Consider the following 13,344-nt stretch of genomic DNA (forward strand, 5'->3'; position numbering starts at 1 on the left):
AGCCAGTCAGAAGCCACAAAACCCTCCCCCCAAGTGTCCTCTTTCACCCCAGCCCCGAAGAGCTAATGGCAGGCGTCCCTGGCAACCGGCCTGCAGCCAGTTTTCTCTTAATGCAAGGCTGTAAAAAAAAAAAAAAGATTCCCGGGGGGTCACATGGGTACTAAACGGGTTGGGCCAGGCCCAGTAAAAAACCAGCAACTTCTCTGGTTGCTTCAGGCACCTTGCACCTTCCCTATCTCTATCTGGAAATGACCGAAAGCTCCCAGCAACCTTGTCCAGGACTCATTTTGCCTAATGAGAACCCTAGTAATCATCAGTTGAGTAAATGGCTTGAGTACTGGCTTAAGGCAAGGCGCCTTGGTCTCTATTTTTCTAACCAGTGTGCTAGATTCCTGTAAGAAGCCTGATCTGAGATTCTGCACCCCCTCTACTTTTTTCTAAGCTCTAACTGAGAAGCTCTTAAATGCTGAATGTTAGAATTCCTTCTTTAATCAGTAACCAGGAAATGATGCTTGGCTGGCTCGTCATCCTCCTGTAGCCCTCCCCCAGTCAATTCACAAATTACCCTTCCCGTTGCGTATCTTGGCGGCTTAGGAGAACAAGGCATCTTAAAGGCGAACAGAAATTGCTAAGCAAAGTTGTGAGCAAAAGTGAACTGGTGGAAGAAAGAGGAATGGAGAAATAAAAAGGTCTGGCTTGGGGCTGGACGGAAAGTGAGAATTTAAGGCTAGAAATCACTCCCAAGCCAAGACAAAGGAGAGTCTTGATAACACTGATACAGAACTTAGAAGCAATAGCTTCATGTAAACCGTTCTGGAAATATGACAATTGCACTCTCCCTTTAAAGGCCATGTAGTCCAACCTTGTGATTGTACTGAAATTGCTCACAACATCTCCACCAAGTGGTCACCCTTGCCTACGTTTTGTGCTTTCCATCCTCCAGTATCAGGCCAATGGTTTTAGAGCCCTTCAGAAAGCCTTGAAGCACACAGAGGCTGGCAGTTTGAGTATCGCAGTGGTCTCCCGAGTCCACTATATCACAAGTCAGTTATCTTCAGTTCTTGTAGCCATTCATGCTTTTGCTTGAGTTGCTCACTCATACCGGTCACTGTCTTTGGAAATTGTTTGGGTGTGTCTACAAGTTTCACACCTGGACTTCATTCCAAGCACCACTTTTCCTGGGACAAAAAGGGGTGGTGAAGCCACCTATTTTATTGTGAATGGTAACCTTTCCAGATCTAATTCTCCAGGCCAGATCCAATGCTCTCTTACTACCCAACAAATATAAACTTCTTAGAATGCTGCTGGACATTTAACAGGCTTATTTTAATGGTTACATTCATATGTTGCTATATATGCAACAAAACTTATGTATCCTATTACTAAGCAGAAGATATCTTTGTGGACCAAAATCTAAAACTTTCTATTACTTTTACCTAAGTAGATTTTGGATCATTACTTCAGCATGTTTCAGTAGTTTGGACCCTGAGTTTGTGCTCTAATGCACTTGGATATTTTCTACACCTTTGATAACTATTCACTGGATTCATCTAAGCCACTGGTAATGGGGACCAGTGAGTACTGCACAAATGGCAAAGTGGTATTAAACATCTGGAGAGCTCAAGCGATATCAATTCATTAATTGGTACTTTTGGCATATGATTTTTTTTAGCAAGCTACGAATCATATTAGTTGTATCAACATCCAGAAGACAGAATAAAATGAGTGAACTTGTTAAGTGTTTTACTGAGCACTCAAGGTGATGACCATCTTCCTTCCTATAGAGTAAGAGAATGTTTTTGTAGTGTTCTATACTACAAAATGCCTTGTTCTCTTAAGCGACCAAAGAGACACAACAGGAAGGGTAATTTGTGACTTGAGTGGGGGAGGGGTACAGGGGGGATGATGAACCAGTCAATGACTGTTCCACAATATATGAAGTAGAAATAGGGGCTGGAGAGATGGCTCTGTGATTAAGAACATTTACTACTTTTCCAAAACACCCAAGTTCTGATCCTAGCATCCATATCAGGTGATTCACAATTACCTGTGACTTCTGCTCAAGAGGGATCCAATACACTCGTCTGTCCTAGGTGGACATAAAATAAAGCAGAAATAGTATCATGGTTGAAATTCTGAGTTTAGGGAGAATTCTTCTTAGAAAATGATGCATTCAATTTGAATATAACAAGTGAAAAGAAGGGCAAAACCCGTTGTAAGTTTTTTGAAAATACCAAATAGGAACTTGTACACACACACACACACACACACACACACACACACACACACACACACATATGCACACACTAGCAATAACTTATGAAAAAAGAGCCCATGAATTCAAAAGGGAACAAAGATATGAGTGGGCTTTGAGAGAGGAAGGAAGGACAGAAATAAAGAAATATTATACCTCTCAAAAATAAAAGAAATAAAAATTATAAAACAAAATAAAATTAATTATTGGGTTTCTTCAAATGCCAAAATCCACTAAAAAAAACAAAAACAAAACAAAACAAAACAAAACAAAAAACAGGACAAAGGATGGACCAGAATGGGGCAGCATTTGGGGTTTAAATAAATAAATAAATAAAATGAGAATGTACATCTCTGAAATCAAATTCATAGCTTAAAAGTATGTAACATGAACTTAACATAGGAAGAAAAAAAAAGAAATTATCCGCATGTTATGTTCAAACTCTAGCATATATATTTTTTGCATTTTATTGAGATTATATTGTCATAAATGTATTGCCCAATGGACACATTCAAATGTCCTGTCAGTAAGTATCTTATAAATAATTTATTTTTCTGACTCAAATAATGAAAGAAACCAAACCTAGATACTGTAGTCTAGAGACTTCACCCATATTTTATTAGACTGTCCAGATAAAATGTATAAGCTAATCTCATAATCATGTGTAAGAAGCAGAAGTAGTATACAAAATTAAGAGGCTGAAACTGATAGTGAGTAAATTATGTAATTCTTACAGAAGTGTGACTCAAAGGACGAAATAACTATAGAAGATTTTTATAAGAATAGGAAAATAAGAAATCCTTAGGAAGACTAATAAAATGAAATTGTCAAGTTAAAGAAGCAAACTTGAATCAAAATATTCCTAGAAAGCTAAAACTAAGTAGAATCAACAAAGAACAAAGCAGGTATGGCAGGCCATTTGTTATGGTAGCGTGAAGGGTATAGACACCATAGAAGACAGAGGAGTTCATGGAAATGCATGGGTGAGTAAACAAGAAGAGGCAAAGAAAACAGTAAGGGAAGATGGAAGGCAAAGAGCATAATTTAAAGAGAAGGGGTGTCCCTGGAGAAGGGCCTCAGCAAGTGAAGTAGAAAATATAAATGGGGGGCTTGGGAGATGACTTAGCAGTTATGAGTAAGTACTATTCTTGCAGAGTCCCAGCACCCACATTGAGGGACTCACAATTGTCTGTAACTCTAGCTTCAGGCCGTCCACTGCCCTTTTCTGGACTCTGCAGGTGTCTGTATTCACAACCAATCACACACACACACACACACACACACACACACACACACACACACACAGAGAGAGAGAGAGAGAGGGAGGGAGAGAGACAGAGACAGAGACAGAGACAGAGAGACAGAGAGAGAATAAATCTAAAAAGAAAAAAGTGAATGTAACAATTCTTACCTTGGAAAATGCCATTCATGTGCATGTTTAATAGACATATTGAGTATTAAATAAAAGCATTCAGAACAGTTGAAAAATGAGTTGTCTTTTTCAACTTTAAAAGAAAATAAAAACTTTGTTGTTGTTGTTTGAGTCAGAAAAATAAATTATTTATAAGATACTTACTGACAGGACATTTGAATGTGTCCATTGGGCAATACATTTATGACAATATAATCTCAATAAAATGCAAAAAATATATATGCTAGAGTTTGAACATAACATGCGGATAATTTCTTTTTTTTCTTCCTATGTTAAGTTCATGTTACATACTTTTAAGCTATGAATTTGATTTCAGAGATGTACAAATATCCAGGCAGTAAACTAAGTCAACAGAAAGGTGGTAGGGTGGGGAGACTCATTCTGTGCACAAGACACACAATAGAGCTGTAAGAAAGAATATGATTTGAGACTACATGTCACTCCAGTACAATTGATATAGTCCAAATGAACTCAGAACTCTTTACTGATAAACTCTTGCTAGCACAGCAACACCAACAGCTGAAGGAATAGAGAAGAGTTCTCATGAACACGATCATTGTAGATAGCAACCACTTGATATAAGAATAAGATTCATCATTATGGCTACTGCGGTTACAGACCAAAAGGAAATGTTATAAACCTTAACAAAATCGAGTAATACAAACAACAGAGTTGGAAGATGGAGGAATAGCAGCAGAACTAATTGAATTTTACTGTCGTCAGCCATGTCTAAAACCCAATTGAGCCAGTTTCACAAGGAAGATACTAAGATCTCAAAATTTTGAATTTTTTTTTCTCAGCTTACAAGGACCTATGGGGCTTGATGTTTTCTATAGGGAAGAATTTCTTTTCTTGAGTTCATGATTCCTTTTAGTACCACTTCACTTACTACCAAAAAAAATCAACTAAATTGCTTTTAACATTTTAAAAAATAGTATGAATGAGCCAAGCTTGGTGATACATTTCTTTAACCCCAGAACTCAAGAAGCAGAGGCAGGAGGCAGGAGAGGCAGGTGGATGTCTCTGAGTTCAAGCCCATCCTTGTTCACATTGAGAGCTTCAGGCCACTCCATTTACATGGTGGGATCTTATCTCACAATGAAAGCAACAATAACAAAACAACAACAACAAAAACACAATGGTGTTTCTTCAGCAGGGTGTTAGGTGCTTGTCAAATGAATATGTTCAATTTGTGAAAATGTGTCAAGCTGACACATTTGATTGATTATTTTCTGCATATATGTTATGCACGATGGTGGAAAGCCCTTCATGCCACTTCAAGGAATTTGGCAAGAATTTGACATTGGCTGGGGAGAAGAAAGTAGGCACAATTAAATAAAGCCAAGGAATGTATGATATTCCTTTTATCTTGGTCATCCTGATAAACCCCTAGATATGTAGAAGTAAAAAAATACTAAGCTTTTTGAACTGTGGAACCTTAGGGTGAGCCATCCTTCCTTTTGGGGTGGAGGTTCAAGACAGGGTTTCTCTGTGTATCCCTGGCTGTCCCGGAACTCACTCTGAAGACTAGACTGGCCTAGAACTCAGAGATCTATCTGCCTCTGACTTCCCAGTGTTGGGAGTAAAGGCTGGGCTACTGTGCTAGCATGAAGTTCAGTGGTAGAGCACCTAACTGATTTGTATAAGATTGTATGTTCAATCTTCATTACCATAGAGAGAAAATGCTGATTTTTTATTGGCTTTTGGACCTTACTGTTAAAGAGATGATATCCTTGGAGGTGATCCTCTTAAAGGAATGCTTTTCTATAACTCCCTGAAAGCTATTCTAAGTATTCATTTGGATAGCACATTTATGTACGGACCTTCATTCACCTTTGTCATTCTGTTGATTGCTTGTGATTGGAAATACTTATAAGTATCTGATATTGGGTATCCTTCCTGTGATTTCTCCCCTTCTGAACCAAAAACTAAAAAAGAGTATATTGGTGGAGTTGTGACTCTTCCTGTGCCTTCATATCTCCCTTAAGTCTGATCAGAGGCCTATGTTGTCTATGTAAGTTTTTAGTTAGGTTGTACTGCCCAGATTTTCTTAGCCAATTTAGCTTACAAACATTGCACTTTATGTTAGCATTAGTCTTGAGCAGTCCACAATCCAACTGGAACACACGATCAATTTCTTTGTCACCTAAATGATTCCACAATTACTAGAAATTTGGAAATGTATGAGTATGCCATTAATGGGTACCTTTACTTTGCTCTAATTATCATTTTGTTCCTGGAAAATATTAAACAAGGAGACACATTTTCCATTTTAAAAACTCTGAGTGCCTTGTGTAATTTAATTTGGTGCAAAGTGAGCGATTATCTTGGCCAGAATTATAAAAACGCTTATGTGTGGCATAATTTGTTCACCATTATTTGTTGTAAATATTTATCTAGTAATACATGGTACCCATAGAAATGACCCCTTGATTTCTCCTGAATGGACTCAAATGTCTTCCCAATTCTGATTTAAACTAGGTGCAAATCTAAGCGGATTGCCGAAATGATTTATGTAGTAATTGGATCTAAGTTTTAGAAAGAGCAACCTTGATTAGCTTAGCAAAAATAACTGTTAACTAAGAGGGGAAAAAATAGAATACTGTGGCCACATATTAAAGCACATCACTCTTATTTAGTCTCCTCTTTTACCAGAAGGAGGTTATCTGAATCATAGCATTTAGGACGAGGAATCTAGAATATTCCAAATTGAAGATTCTTGGGACTCTGTGATATGTTTTAAATTAAGAAATTCGAAGCCAAGGTTTAGTGTTCGTTCATTCCATTCTCAGGGTTTTTTTTTTTTTTTCATTTAATTCCAGGCAACGCATTCTGCTTCATTATATCAAAGTTGAAGCAAATTTGCTGCCGTTCTAACAGCCAGTTCAGCTGCTTTTATAATGTTGTTCTTGACCTACTGCTGGGACCATAACTTCCATACATTCAACCAATTGGTTCAAGTGTTTCACATTTCTTTGGACCATTTGTGCAATGCTTCCCTGGCTAGAAAATAGAGTGTTTGAATCATTACTGCTTAAAGCCATGTTTAGTCAAAATTTTATTTTTTGTTTGTTTAAGTATAGGGCATTTACTTGACTCTCTTCTAAAACACCTCTATGAGTTGTATCTTCCAGACCATGAACAGTGCATTTCCCCTCCCCTTCTCTCTCCCATCCTCCATTGCTCCCTTTCTATCTTCTCTTCTCCCTTTTCTTTTTTAAAATGATTTTTTTTTCGGAGCTGAGAACTGAACCCAGGGCCTTGCACTTGCTAGGCAAACCCTCTACCACTGAGTTAAATCCCCAACCCCCTCTTCTCCCTTTTCTTTACTTCCCTTTTCTTATTATCTATTTTCTTTCCTTGTGGGGCCAGAAATTAAAATGGAGCAAATCCTTATTTTAAAAGTGTTCTCTCTTTTTAAAAAAAATATTTATTTGTTTTATATATAAGTACACTGTCACAGCCTTCAGACACACCAGAAGAGGGCGTCAGATCCCATTACAGATGGTTGTGAGCCACCATGTGGTTGCTGGTAATTGAACTCAGGATCTCTGGAAGAGCAGTCAGTGCTCTTAACCACTGAGCCACCTCTCCAGCCCAATGGAGTAATACCTAGTGGAAATATAATGTACTTTTGAGTTTCTAGTTATTTTGGAATGCTCCTCAATAGACTAAAAAAAAAACCCAAGAAGTACAAGGAAGTCATGTTCACCTATGATATAATAAATTAAGAGAACTAAAAAAGGAGCCACTATACAAAAGATCAATTCTACATTCTTTTTAAAAAAAAGATTTTATTTATCTATATGAGTGCTCTATTTGCATGTATGCCTGCATGACAGAGAGGTTATTAGATCCCATTGTAGATGGTTGTGAACTGCCACATAGGTGCTGGGAATTGAAGTAAGGACTTCTGGGAGAGTAGCCACCAAGCAACCTCTCCAGCCCCAATCATGCATTCTTTTAAAGACCACTGTTGTATTTATTGTGCTTATCCATTTATTGGTTTCAAAATCATTTTAATAAAGTTTCGTTATGATACTCCCACAAAAAAGACCATAGAAACATCTGAGTAATTTTATGTATCAAAGTTAAGTAGAAATCCACTTCTCTAATGAATTTTCTATTTGCTTGAGGGGATGGAAGTTTCACACCCAATGTAATAAAAAAGGGTAACAAGTCTGGAGTCATAACTGTCATCCTGCCCTAGACCTCTGCAAACTATCTTTTTTGTTTGTTTGATTTTGCTTGTGTTCTCAGAAGCCAGATGTACCATTTGTAAGTGTTAATTCCCTCACCTGATAGGGTTAATGAAAGTGTGCTGGTTTGAGTAAGAATGGCCCCCATAGGCTCATGTATGTGAATGCTTAGTTCTCAGGGACTGGGACTACATAGAAGGATTAGGAGGTATGGCCTTACTGGAAGAAGTGTGTGGGCCCTGGGGTTTCAGAAGCTCAAAGCAGGCCCAGTGGCTCTGTGGCCTTGGATGCCAGATGGCAGAACTCTCAGCTACTTCTCTAGTACCGTGTCAGTCTGCACACTGTCATGTCCCAAACCCACTGCCATGGTGATAATGGACTAAACTTCTGAAACTGTAAGCAAGTCCCAATTAAATGCTTTCTTTTATATAAGAGTTGCCGGGGTTGGGGATTTAGCTCAGTGGTAGAGCGCTTGCCTAGGAAGCACAAGGCCCTGGGTTCGGTCCCCAGCTCCGAAAAAGAGAAAAGAAAAAAAAAAGAGTTGCCATGGTTGTGTCCCTTCACTGCATTAGAACCCTGACTAAGACAGTGAGACATATTTCCTATAGAATACAAAGATAATGGTAGGTAGTAAATATAAGGGGGTTGCTGGCTGTGATTGTGTGTTGTGCTAATATATACTATGATATACTGTATATAGGAACTGTAACAGAAAAGAAATACTTTTATTTTTGTAGCTTATTTATGTTTTGTAGTGTAAGACATTCCTTGGGACTTTGCATTTTTTCTAACTTGGAACTTTTGGGTGTGTGTGTGTGTCTAAATTAAATTACTTAACTTTCCTAATCTTTTTCTGATAAACCACCTTTTTCTATCCAGGCTCTGCCTTCTACAGAACCTCCAAAAACAGTGCTACCAGCTGGGACAAGAGTTCAAATTAGATCAGTGAGTGTTAACACTATACTCCTTCTTTCCTTTTCTTTCACTTTCTTTTTTATTGTTTTTTCTTCTTTTTTGATTTTTTTGTTTATTGGATATTTTTTATTTATATTTCAAATGTTGTTCCCTTTCCTGGTTTCCCATCCATAACCCCACTATGAATGGCTTTCCCATTCTTCAGTGAGGGTGTTTACCCACCCAACCACCCACCCCTTCTGGCTTCCCTGCCATGATATTCTCCTACATTGGGGGATCAAGACTTGGCAGGACCAAGGGCTTTTCCTCCCATTAGTGACAGCAAGGCCATCCTCTGCTACATATGCAGCTGGAGCCATAGGTCTGTCCATGTATACTCTTTGGGTGATGGTTTAGTGCCTGGGAGCTCTGGTTGGTTGGTATTGTTGTTCTTTGTGGGGTTGCAAGCCCCTTCAGCAATTTCAATCCTTTCTCTAACTCCTCCAATGGGGGACCCCATTCTCAGTTCAGTGGTTTGCTGCTAGCATTCACCTCTGTATTTGTCATGCTCTGGCAGAGCCTCTTTCCCCTTTCATTCCTTCCTTCCTTTCTTACTTTCTATCTTTCTTACTCTCATTAAGTCTTTTTACTGGGCCTTCAATGCAAACCCATATTCTTTATTATTGTTGTTGTTATATTTTTATTATTTTAAACAATTTTTAAATTTAAATATATTTGATTGTATTCTTCCCTTTCCCCAAGTCCTCCTCTCTCCTTCCCAAACCACCTTTAACTTTCTTCTGAATAAACAAATTAAAATCCCAATACAACAACAAAATTTCCTGTAATCAAGAAAATATATTATGATTCTCCCCCCCCCAAAACAAACCCAAAACATCAAACTGTAACCAAATAAAAACGATGAGTGTGGGATCCATATGTTGGCCAACTACTCTTGAACATGAGGCCTACCCTGGAGTGGTTGATATGCCCAGTGCCACTTCATTAGAGAAAACTCTCAATATTCTTAATTCATAAATCCTAAGTATACATAATATGAATGTCTATAGCAGTAAATTTTAAATCCCTCAAACTATGTTGGCTGCAGGAAAGTGGAATTTGCAGAACAAGTAATTTAGGACTTAGAAAAGGAAGTAGGGGAAGTATGTTATGCAGACATAGCGGAATAGGGCAGGGGACAGGAAAGGCACAGGAAGTGGCCAGTGCAAGGCCCCTGAAGCAAAAGTAAGCTTGGGGGAGCAAAGCAACTCAAACGGCTGGAACAGAGACTGGAGGTAGCGTTTAGGAGATGAGTTCAGATAGGCCGCTCGATAATTCCCATTGGAATTTTTAAGCTGTCTTAAAAGATTGTCATCTCACTGGGGAAAGGAAGTAGCATGTATGGAGGAAAGGCAGAGTGAAGGGAAAAGTTAGGCCAACAGTTAGGATGCAATTGCAAAAAGAACGAATCAAGTGGCTTAAAGTTGCAAGTGGCGGCCACTAGCCTTGTTCTGTGTATGTTCTGAAAGTGGGGACAATATAATTGATGGCATTTTATTTCGATGCAAGAATGCATAAAGTCAAATTTTCAAAAGAAGACAGAGTTAACGCTCAGGTGTTTTAGAGAGGTGAGGATTTTCTTTGGACCAAGTTTATTTTGAGATTTTTATTACACATCAAGAAGGGACACTATGGAGGTAATAAGATATGGCAGTCTGAACCACAGTAAAATAGTAAAGTTTGTAGGAAAATCGTTGTTTTAAAGAATTGCCCCAAACTCTAGTTTTTGTAAGATAGAATTAATTAAAAGGGTCTTGAGTATAAAAAGTGTACTGCATCATTAACAATAAATTGCCTTGGTTACCTCCCCAGGTACCAAATCTCTGTCTGTTCCTTTGAAGTCCCACAGTTTTTTCTACTTTCTGATCATCTCTCAGTTGTCTACATCAGGCTTAACACCGTCACCTGCAAAAACTGGTCTTCCTAACGTTATTGGCCACTTTCTGTTGCAAATCCACTTTTCAGTTCTCATAATGATTCACGTGGTTAGCATTTAACACTGTTTAACCAGAAATGGACTCTTTCCTTAGTTTTCGTTTCCCCATTTTTCTATTTCTTATTTGTGCTTGATGCAAAAATATGTGTCTTGCTAAACTTCACAGTGGATACCTGCAATCCCATCACTCGGGAAACTGAGGCAAAAGAATCACAAGTCCAAAGCTAGCCTGGACTACATTTAAAAAAAATACAACTGAAAGAGACAGGGCTCAGTTTTATTTCCAGTACTCAAGAGGAAGAGGCTGATGGAATTCTCTGAGTTCAAAGCCAGCTTCCTCTACACAGAGAGTTCTGAGACAGCCAGGGCTATGGAGTGAGACTGTCTCAAAACTAAAACTGAAACTAAACTAATATAAAATAAATAAGGAAGGCAGCAGGCAGGCAGGCAGGCCAGAAGAAGGGAAGGAAGGAAGGAAGGGAGGAAGGAAGGAAGGGAGGAAGGAAGGGAGGGAGGAAGGAAGGGAGGGAGGGAGGAAGGAAGGAAGGAAGGAAGGAGGGAAGGAGGGAAGGAGGGAAGGAGGGAAGGAGGGAAGGAAGGAAGGAAGGCAGAGACATAGAAATCATCTGACATGACTTTCTTCTTCATGCTTCATATCTAGGACTTGTCTCAATCTATCACCTTCAACTCCTGTGTCATTGTCTGGTATTCTGTTAATGTTATATGTAAGGCTGCTTCATTCCTTATCTTTAGATTACAGTCTTTTTTATTATTTCTTTCTTTGTCTCCTCTTTGTTTGTTTGTTTGTTTGTTTGTTTCTTTCTTTCTTTCTTCCTGGTTTTGTTTGTTTGTTTGTTTGTTTGTTTGTTTGCTCTTGGCAGGGTTTCTCTGTAACCTTGGCTGTCGTGGATGCTCACCTGCCTCTGCCTCCCTGGTGCTGGGATTCAATGCTTATACTACCACCATGCAGAGGACTTTTTAAACCATCCTATCTAAACCAAATCTCCATTAACATATTGAGGATCCCATTATCCTCTTGATAGTCCTTGCAGTATTAATCACAGTGTGTATTATCTTCACCAGTCTGTGAAATTGTTGGTTGTCCTTCCTCAAGTAGAATGTTGAAAAACAGGCACCTTGTCTTTTCTATTAATTATTCCCTACCCAATACCTTCTATATGGTCTAATACATGAGGGACTTAATAAATATCAACTAGATCAGTAGTTGCCAACCTTGCTAATGCTGAGATCCTTTAATAAGCTCCTCACGTTGTAGTGACCCCCAAGCATAAAATTTATTTTTGTTGCTACTTCATAACTGTAATTTTGCTACTGTTATGAATTTCAATGTAAATGTCTGATATATAGAATATGAGATATATGATCCCTGAACTAGATGCATGAGCTATTTCTGTATCAAGTATAGCTTGATGCTGATAAACAAATATATCATATATCAAGAATTATTTCACTCCGATGTCTCCATAGCAACTATGAGATGATTTTGTAGTTTTTTCTCTTGTAATCAGTTGGAATGGAAAATTATATTAATAGGCTTTGTAGTATTCAACTACTCCTAATATGTAGAGGAAAAATTGTTTGTTAGGGATTGTGCCTTTAATACATTGGCAGACTCTCTTTTTCGAACATGTGATATGGATGCAAAAGCCTCATAGAAAGGCTCTAAGACACACTGCACACTGATGAATATTGATTTGAACATCATATATATATTTCCACCAACACATTAAAACTTCAACTCTTTGACCATAAAAAAAAAACCAACAACATAGGAATTCTGGGAATTTGCAAATTTTGGTTTGCAGCCTCATTTTAGGGTGGGCTTCTAACCACATGTTGTTAATAGTAAGAGAAACTGGAGGAAAATTGACCTGAGAGTTCAGGCAAGATAGGCATCTTTTACATTTTCTTCTGTTCCTGTCCTATTTCTATAGCAGCAACAGGTCACTCTAGCAGCAGACTGTGAGACCAGTCTACACTTTTTTTTTTCTTACTCTCAGAACCAGCGTCATGGTGTCTACTAAGATGTAGCAGCTAGGACTGGAGAGATGGCTCAGCGGTTAAGAGCACCGACTGCTCTTCCAGAGGTCCTGAGTTCAAATCCCAGCAACCACATGGTGGCTCACACCCATCTGTAATGGGATCCGATGCCCTCTTCTGGTGTGTCTGAAGACAGCTACAGTGTACTCATATATAATAAATAAATAAATCTTTTTAAAAAAAAAGATGTAGCAGCTACAGTAGTGACTTTCTGCGGAAGTCTGAGAGTTGGAAAAGGCATGCCTGTGACTAAAATGTGAGCATTAGGTTTGTGAGGCCTCTGGTGTAGGCTCTTAGGTTTTGCTAACACCAACCTCTTCCTTTTTGCTTCCCTGATGGGGAGTGCTGTCTGCTTCATATACCTATTATGCCCACATTATTCCCAACAGCCCCCTCTTTATTAATTCAGCACCTCAGTTCTAGACATTAAATTTTTCTGTGAGAAGTTTTTCTCTCTGAGACGGACGCTTAGTGATACACTAATCTTCGTTATTACGCTAATAATTGG

At 38.5% G+C, this 13,344-nt stretch overlaps 1 long non-coding RNA gene across 3 annotated transcripts in view; it reads left to right on the forward strand.

The window, feature by feature from the left end:
- LOC120099251 (uncharacterized) overlaps nucleotides 1–13,344 on the forward strand; it is an 85,272-nt gene that overhangs the window by 2,318 nt on the left and 69,610 nt on the right. For 2 of the 3 annotated variants that reach the window (XR_015646474.1, XR_015646473.1), the window contains exon 2: nucleotides 8,765–8,830. The exons of the other annotated variant lie outside the window; for it this stretch is intronic. This is a non-coding gene — a long non-coding RNA (uncharacterized LOC120099251). The remainder of the gene's footprint in view (nucleotides 1–8,764; nucleotides 8,831–13,344) is intronic. 3 annotated transcript variants of the gene reach the window in all.

Source organism: Rattus norvegicus, chromosome X (assembly GCF_021556685.1).
Source record: "Rattus norvegicus strain SHRSP/BbbUtx chromosome X, alternate assembly SHRSP_T2T, whole genome shotgun sequence".
Classification (NCBI taxonomy): Eukaryota; Metazoa; Chordata; class Mammalia; order Rodentia; family Muridae; genus Rattus; species Rattus norvegicus.